This window comes from Sarcophilus harrisii, chromosome 1, assembly GCF_902635505.1.
Source record: "Sarcophilus harrisii chromosome 1, mSarHar1.11, whole genome shotgun sequence".
Taxonomy (NCBI): Eukaryota; Metazoa; Chordata; class Mammalia; order Dasyuromorphia; family Dasyuridae; genus Sarcophilus; species Sarcophilus harrisii.
Genome location: NC_045426.1, coordinates 83,847,840 through 83,856,189, shown reverse-complemented (window position 1 = coordinate 83,856,189; position 8,350 = coordinate 83,847,840).

Sequence of the window (8,350 nt, the reverse complement as noted above, 5' to 3'; positions counted from 1 at the left end):
AAAGACTTGGAAAGCTCAGATGGAGATGGCCTTGTCTTGCCCACACACCACACCTAAGGGGATTCTGATGCCAATTTCATCATGTAAGCACTGCTAATCTAATCAAGGGCAAGCTCCTGCTCTGTGGTGGCACATTTGTTTCTCAGATTCAGGGGGCTGCTCGGTGCCAGTCATTTTCCTTTGGGACTGGGGTAGAGGAAAGTTAGATGTTTGTACAGAAGTACTGTCCATCAACTAATAGAGGCATTTCTTCTGAAACTGAATCCTGATTTGGGACTGCCTTACCACATGCAGCGGGTGCTGCCTCAGTTCCAAATCTAAAGATGCTGTCCACCCCACTGGAAGAAAAGCTCTTGCCTAATGTTGAGACTTAACTAGGCAGGGTTAGGGAGGTAATGGGAGAAGATTGGGGTTCTGAGCACTGCCCTGTCCCTGTCACTCGATGCACATAGGCTTCTCTACCTGCATTCTAAAAGCCTGGGCCAAAATGGAGGGCAATACCTGGAAAAGCTTGGACAAGGTGGGACCCTGGATTTGGTGTGGGGGGGGAACCTTTGCCTCTGATGTCTTGTAGAGAAAAAGGGTGATTTTGTGTATTCATCTCAACTTGGTGTAATCTGGTACATTTCAAATCCCTGGTTTAAACCATTTCTGTAATTGCCTGGGTGGGTAGGGTCAGTTGGGGATGTAGATGGAAACTGGAGCAGCTGTCCTGGCCACTCTTCAAAGTGTTTCTGGGCCTAACCCTGGATAACTAGGGAGGACTTGAGATAAGCTCCTGGATAGGCAGGGGCTGAGTTACTGCCCCAAAGGGCGCCCAGGGCCTAGCCAGCCTGATCCTGGAGGGAAAGGAGCCATACTGGACAGGTGGAAAAGAAGCCCCACTCAGCACAACTTTGCACGGAGCAGGCATCTAGGACCATGGGGTGCCATGGTACCCCAAGCAAACCACCAGATGGCAGCACACCATTAATAATCAGTGGCTGGCTCCAAGTGACGTTGGGTGGAGTGGGGAGACTCGGGCTGGGACTAGCCAACCCGTTTTGGAGAAACTCCACATTCACTTGAAAATTGACCCTGTTGTCACGCTACCTTGAGGGCAAAAAGAACTTTCTCTAGAGCCCGGTCTGATGTGGAGTCTTGGTCTGCAATTCTCAGGTGGGAAACCTGGCTCTGGTCAGGGGGAGAGCCAACTAGCCTAGCCTCAGCTGCCAACACTTTTGGTAGCTGGCAGGTGCCTACTGTGAGAGTGATTTGATCTTAATTGGAACTAAATTGGGTGGGGTTAGGAATCCTGAGCTAGAATTCTAAATCTGAGTCACTATCTGCTTGACTCTCAGGAGATACACGTTATTTGGGGCAGTGAAGACAGCTTTGTGGACATTTTCTCAGTTTTGGTGACTGGATGGGTCAAGCTTAGGGAATGGCCTAGGAAGGGTGGATTATAACCTGCTTGACTATAAACTCTGGTTCTGGTGCTCCCTTGATGGGGAACTTGGTGTGAGAAGCACTGGAAACGTATATATGCATTAAGTGCTTTGAATCTCTTGGTGATTCTAACGGGAGGGTAAATTCTCTGAGTTTCCCAGCATGGCAATGCTCAGGGTCGATAAAATGCATTTCCGCATCTTTCTCCCCCCTCACATGCTGTCTGGCGTGACTATTGACCTCTCACAATAACATCCTGGCAAAGGCATGCATCAGACCTTGAATATTTCTCTGGAGAGAGAAGGGGAGCTGGAGAAGATGGAGTAAGGGGTCTGGGCCAGCTTGTCCCATGTCTAAAAAACTAGCATTAGGATCAGAATTGTACCCTTAAATACCAGAAGCACTGAATGTTAAAATTGGGTGAGTTTACAGAGAGTATCTCCAGCCACAAAATCTTGTGAACAGACCACAGAAGAGAAAGGATTGGCCTAACGCTGCAAGAGCTGGGGGAGCAGAACCAAGACTACCAGTCTAATGAAAAATAATCCAGTGCTCTTAACCCAGTGTGTTAGGATGTTTCTCGACAACAAAATACATTGGATCTTATCTCAGGAAGACTCCTCATACTGGCATTGGAGGCCTTGTGTGATCTGGCCCCAAATGATCATTCTGTGCCTCACCTTTCACAACTTCGCTCAGGCACTAAAACTGCACATCTGGAGGTTCCCTTATCCGTACATTTGCATCTACACTCAATTTGTCTTTTCCCCCCTGCTCCCACCTGCATGCATCTTTTAAATAGTATTTTCCAATTACGCAAAAGAATATTAAGCATTCATTCTGTGGAAGATTTTGAGTTTAAAATTTTCCTCTTCAGGTTGGCAAGCCATCTGACATAGCTGCGAGAATCTAGCCATCCTTCAAAGTTAAGCTTAAATGCAAATTTCTGTGAAACCTTCCCTGAACCCTCTCCCTGGGATATCTCCTTTTTTTCTGCCTCTTTGTTCATACCTTTATGGCCCTTACACTCAGCTTTGTGTCCTGATTGTCTTCTATTAGACTGAACTTTCTGAAAGTAGAGACTAGGACATAGCCACCTCATCCTCCTATCCCCTTGGTCAACCTTTCACAAAGCAGGCGCTGAAAGATAAACAAGTGTCTCGGCTACTTCTGTGTCTGCGCCTTGGCTGTTAGGTGGGGGAGCAGGGTAGTGGTGGGAAGATGTTTCTGCCTCATAGGTCATCTCTAAATGAGTGTCTCTGTCCTGGGGGACAACTGAGCTTTGAGTTACTTGGGAAGATCTGTGTGTATATACCTATGTCCAGGCCAGAGGCGGACAGGAGCAGATGTGTATGTCTTCTTTTTCACAAAGGGTCTCTGGGTACCTTTTAATGTGTCTCTGAAGAGAGTATTAATTTCTATCCCTCTTCAGTGGAGGTAGTCATTGGAACCCCAGCCATTCTTCCCCACCCACAGCCACACAGTGGGGACGGCACTTTTCTTCCATTCTCCATCTCGAGCCTCTCGGGAGCCATCATGGTGCCTGGCAAGGAGAGAAACATTGTGATAGAGAAGGGATTGTTTCAGTTTTCTTTATTAACGTTCATTCATTAGTGGGAAGACTGAGTTTTGAATTAGAAAACCTGGGTAAAAATCCCTGTTCTGACAGCCTGAGCACTTTCCCCTTCTTGGACTCAGTTTTTCCTTCTGTAAAATGGGGAGTTGCACTTAATGATTTGTTAGGTTCCTTTAAATTGGTCTCCCTATGAGTTCTGACATTGATTTTGCCGGAGCTCATCCTTTCCTTGTGACAGGATCAGAACCCGTTCTCGTGATCGGGACCAGTGTTTAATACCACATACTAGGTGTTCAGACTCCTGGCCCTCTGCTTTGAGCTATGTGTCTGCAGCCATCTCTCACATCTGCTTAACTTCAGTGACCCTAGAGGATGGGAGTGATAGCATTCCTATAGACCTTTATGGTTTACAAAGCAACTTGCCAACAATGTCATGAAGTAGGTGCTATTGATAGATATGTAATGATATATTATAGATTAATGAATCAAGGGCCTTGGGTGACTGGGTTTTTCTAAGGAGGAGCCCTCCGACCTACCCTGAGGTCAGGCGAGGAATCCAGGCGCCCCAGCTCTTAGCCCGGCTCCCTCTCCCAGGACTGGCCTGCTTGCCATCTGGTGCCTGGAAACACCAATCAATTCCCCTGACAACGCCCCCAAGGAGCATATGGGATACTGCCTTGTGTTAAGGGGGTGGGAGGGAGCCTGTTAGTGACCCCTAGATCCAAGGAAAAGCTGTTCTTAGAATTCTGGGTCCAAGAGGGGCCCCTTCTTTCCTTCCCCCCCCCCCCCCCAGATCCCTGAATCTGGAAAAGTTTGGGGTCTGCCTAGTGGAAAGATTCTCAGACATGGCATCAAGGCCTAGATCCAGACGGATCCTTCTCCTTACAGAGGAGGAAAAGGTCCAGTCCAAGGTTAATCAGGGACAGAATGGTGGGTGTGGGCCTGGAGCCTGGTCTTAGATTGCCCTTAAGCTCATTTCAGTCAAGAACGGAGCCATGTTGCAGAAGTTTCATGAGACAGGAGAGAGAGAGAGATGGCGAGGGGGGGAACAAAAGGGGAGAGGCACATACTGAGGAGAGAAATCTGTGTCAGCAAGGAGAAGGAGGGGTTGCCCAGCAAGGAAAGGCCTGCAGGGGAGAGATAAGGCTGAGACGGGGAGAGCTGAAATGGGAAGGGTGGGGAGGGAGAACCGGGCCTTTCTCCTTGTTCAGGAGATAAGGGAAAGGGAATTGGGTGGTTAATTCAGAGCATTAACTCAACTTCCTCAGGGCAGGTACTGAAATAAGTCCCAGCAAAGAAAAGCGGCAGAGGTGGGGAGTGAGTTCCCCCTCCCCAAAGTCCATCTCCCCGGCTTGTCAGCTCTGGCCCCTGCCATCCTTCCCAGGAGCAACCCATCCCACTGTGGTAGGGGCCACACTGAGGCAGCCTTCCTAAAGAGGACAAGGGCACAGATGAGGTCGGGCCCAGCCAGGACAGAAGCTGTGTTGGCTTAGCAAAATGCCTGGGTTCTTCTCAAGTTTTAGAGAATATATATACTGGAGTTTCTTCCAGGCTTTCCTGGAATGTCTTGAGGAGGAGATCTTGAGGGGAAGACTGGCCTGGGCAGAGGCAGAGAGAAGGGTCCGGCCTAGCTGGGCCTTCTAGACCTCCAGGAAATCTGGCTCACTGGAAGATGGGTTCGGTAGAGTACTGGATTTGGAGTCAGGCTCAGCTTTAGAGCTAGAAAAAACCCGAGCCCATCTATTCCATTTAAGGAAAGCAAGGCTCAGAGATAATCAGTGACCAGAGAGACTAAGATTTCAACTGTTTCTCTGACTACCCCTGCTCTCTGAAGCTTAACCAGCTGCATGACTTGGACTTTTAAGCTCCAGATGCCCCTTTCTATAAAATGACAAGGCTGGCTGGACCAGGCCAGACAGAATCCTATGATGGGATGGCGGGAAAGAGATAGACCTGAGGTGGGGGAAGGTCAAACTCTTACTGGACTAAGCACCCACTCTGTGCCAGGCTAAGTGCTGGAAATATAAATATGAAAAACATGGCCCCCTGCCTTCAAGGAGCTTCCAATCTCACGGGGCTTGAGGATAACGCACAGAAGAAAATGGAAATGCTGGTACAGGGAGGAGAAGGGGGACCCGGTTCTGGGTCATGATGCAAAGGAGTACCAGCTGACAATAGGGAAACAAAGGAGTGGTTGGTCCGGGAGCCTTTAGATGGAGGCTTTGGGAAGGAGTCTTTGCTCCTCGTTCCAGGCCTCCAGTCAGAGGGGACCCATGAAGTAATTCCCAAAGCTGATGCAATCTTGAAAGACGACTTTCCCGGGGCCACAGGGAAGTCTCAGGAATGCAAGCTGATAGGAATGCTATCCAGGGCCCAGAGGAGAAGGGTGGGGTGGGGCAGGGCAGGAGAGAGGGACCACAAGGTTTCTCCTGCATCACATTCTCTAAGCAGGGTTACACAAGTCTGAGTCTGGCACCCTCTCAGAGGGAGGAGAGGGAAGGAGAAGGTGGAGGGTGGAAGGGAAAGCCAGGGCCTCTTTGAGGATCTATTTCTTCTTGTCTGGTTGAAGACAGAAGAGAGCTCAACATGTTCTGGAGTGGACATGAGGGAGCTTGGAAGGGAGTCCGTTACTTAGACCTTACTTTCCCATCACCCGGCCATATGCGATTTGGAAGAGCAGCATGTATATAGGTGCACATGTGTTCAGGTGTGTCACTGAGTGACCTTGATCCGCTTGTACTGGGAGTCTCGGGGGTGGTCAGTGAGAATGTCTGTGTTTGATACATGATACCACGGATTTGCACGTGTGCAGATAACCATGGGGGGCACACCATACAAAGGTGTGGGTGCATGTGCTCCAGGCTGAATTCCTGTGTCTACAGGTGTGCAACAATGTGTCTCTGTGTGTGTGTGTATGTGTGTACGTTTTGTGAGCATCTGGATGTGTCCCTGTAACTGTGTTTGCAAGCGGGGTCCTGCATGCTGCAGTTCAGGAAGAGGCTTTTGCAAATGTTCCTTAGTTTCCCCTTTGATCTCATTTTCCCTTCAGCTGTTCCCTTGATGGCTCTGGGGATGGAAGTACCCACTATGTGGGTGAACATTAGAGCTGGGAAGACACATTCTTCTGGGTCAAAGGGATGGGTCACAATCCCTTATGGGGACGCAATTGAATGTGGGGGTTGCAAAATTAGGATTTTTTTATTTGTATACTTATTTTATACACTTATTTACCCAGGGTCTTGGGAAAATGTTGGGGGCAAAAAGGAGTTACAAGTGGGAAAAGTTTAAGAAGTCTGCTTTAGGCCAGTATTCCAGATGGCCAAGCTGAGCTCCAAAGTAACAGAGCAAGTCACTGATGGAGCAGCACAGAAACCCAAGGCCCCCTGGAACCTGGTCTCTCAGACTGCCTTGAAGCTCGCTTTAGTCAAGAACAGGGCCACAGACAGAGATCTTCTCCTCGGGCCAGATTGCTTGTCTCAGGAGAAAATTCCCAGCGCTTCTAAAGAATCCTTACCCCACCTTTTAAGAGGTTCCCAGTCATCTCTTTCTGCAGGATCAAGGGACATTAAGTAAGCTAAATTGAGTCGGCTGTTTCCGGGTTTGTTTTTGTTTGAAAACAGATTTTGAAAGGCAGCTGGTGGAGTGGAAAGGAGTCAGGAGACACAGGTTTGGAGCTCTTACTAGCTGTGTGACTTGGGTCAACTTTAGTAACAACCCTCTGACCCTCAAGCCTCCTCATCTGTAGATTGGGGATAATGATATACCACCTACTTCACGGAGCATGGCAGAGAAAGTGCTTTGTAAAGCTGAGAGTTGTGTAAATGAATTGTTCTTATTCAAATTTCTTTGACTTCTAGCTTTGGCCCCAAACTGACCTTTAACCTTCGTCTTGGACCGAGAGCTAACCCATCAGCTACGTTGTAGGCCCCCATGGTGGTGGTTACAAAGGAGAAGGAGTGTGTGTAAAAGCACTATCGGGGAGCCTTTGTGGGCTGAGGGGATGGGAAGATTCTCCCAAATCATCGTCTCTGTTCTATACTAAGTAGAAACTCCCAAACTGCAAAGCTCCTTCCCTTCCTTTTCTCCTCCAAGTCCCCCCTTTCCAGTCCCCCAGAGCAGTTTGGGAGATCACCCCCTGCAACTCTTCAGGGATCGCCAAGTCTCTATAATCCCCAAACCTTTGGTATGTGTGGCTGCAAAGGGGTTAATTCCCTGCTTCTCCAGGCTCGTGTGTGCATAGACAGATTCCAGAAAGGCTTTGGATGAAGGGCCCTTGAAATGCATTTCATCTGCATTAATAAAAGCCAGAAACATCTCTGTGGGGGAGATGAGGAAGTCGCTGGGGCTGAGCTCAGTTTCCATTCATAGCCTGGCACAAAGGAGACTTGGGAACCTTTTCAGGTGCTCCTGGGGAGAAAGGATCTGCCCTTGAAGACCCCCTGCTCCACAGCCCCCATCCTCAGGGAGGCCTTGTTCTCGGGGTTCGGGGAGACCTAGCTCTGCCCCCAGAAACCGTCTGGACTATGACTAGGAGACTGGACCCATACGGTAGCACTTTGATTTTTCTGTGGCTTAGCTGTAGGATACTGGAAAAACTGCTCAACTTGTTGGACCCGAGTTCTAATCCTGCCTCTGGTGCTTATCAGTTGTGTGAGCATAGGCAAGACATTTCTGAGTCCATTTCATCATCTGTAAAATGGGAATGGCAGCTCACAGGGCCGTTGTGAAAAAAGGCATTTTTCAAGCCTTAGAAAACAGATAAAAATTATAAGACTGCTTGGAGATGTTAAGTGTTATGGGAAACCTGGAAAAAAGGCGAGGAATCCTACAGAGGGAGTGGGATCTAAAGTGATTTGATTGGGGAGAGGTCAGGGGTCTAATGGGGTCAGGGAGACTGTGAACGGTCTCCCCTGTCGAGCCTCAGAATTAATCCAAGGTGGTTAGCCTAGACAGTGGTTCTTAAACTTTTGTTTTCAGTATCTTTATCCTATTAAAAATGATTGAGGATCTCTCCAAAGCCAACGCTTTGTTTATCTGGATTATATTTATAGACATTTACCATATTGGAAATAAAAACTATTTTTGATTTTGTAGACCCTCTAAAAGGGTTTCAGAGATCCCTAGGATTCTCTAGACCATACTTTGAGAACCACTGGCCTAGAGGGTTGAGTAAAAGGGGGAAGCAAGGCAAGACCACTGTTAGACTGACAAGGGGACTTCAGGCTCTCTCCCCCCTCCGAATTGCACTGGCCTATGTGAAATAAAGGAGTTGGACCTGAAAGCTCCCCTCTGGCTCCAGCATCCATTCACCCTTATTGTGAAGACGGGCCAGAGGAGGCTGGGCTG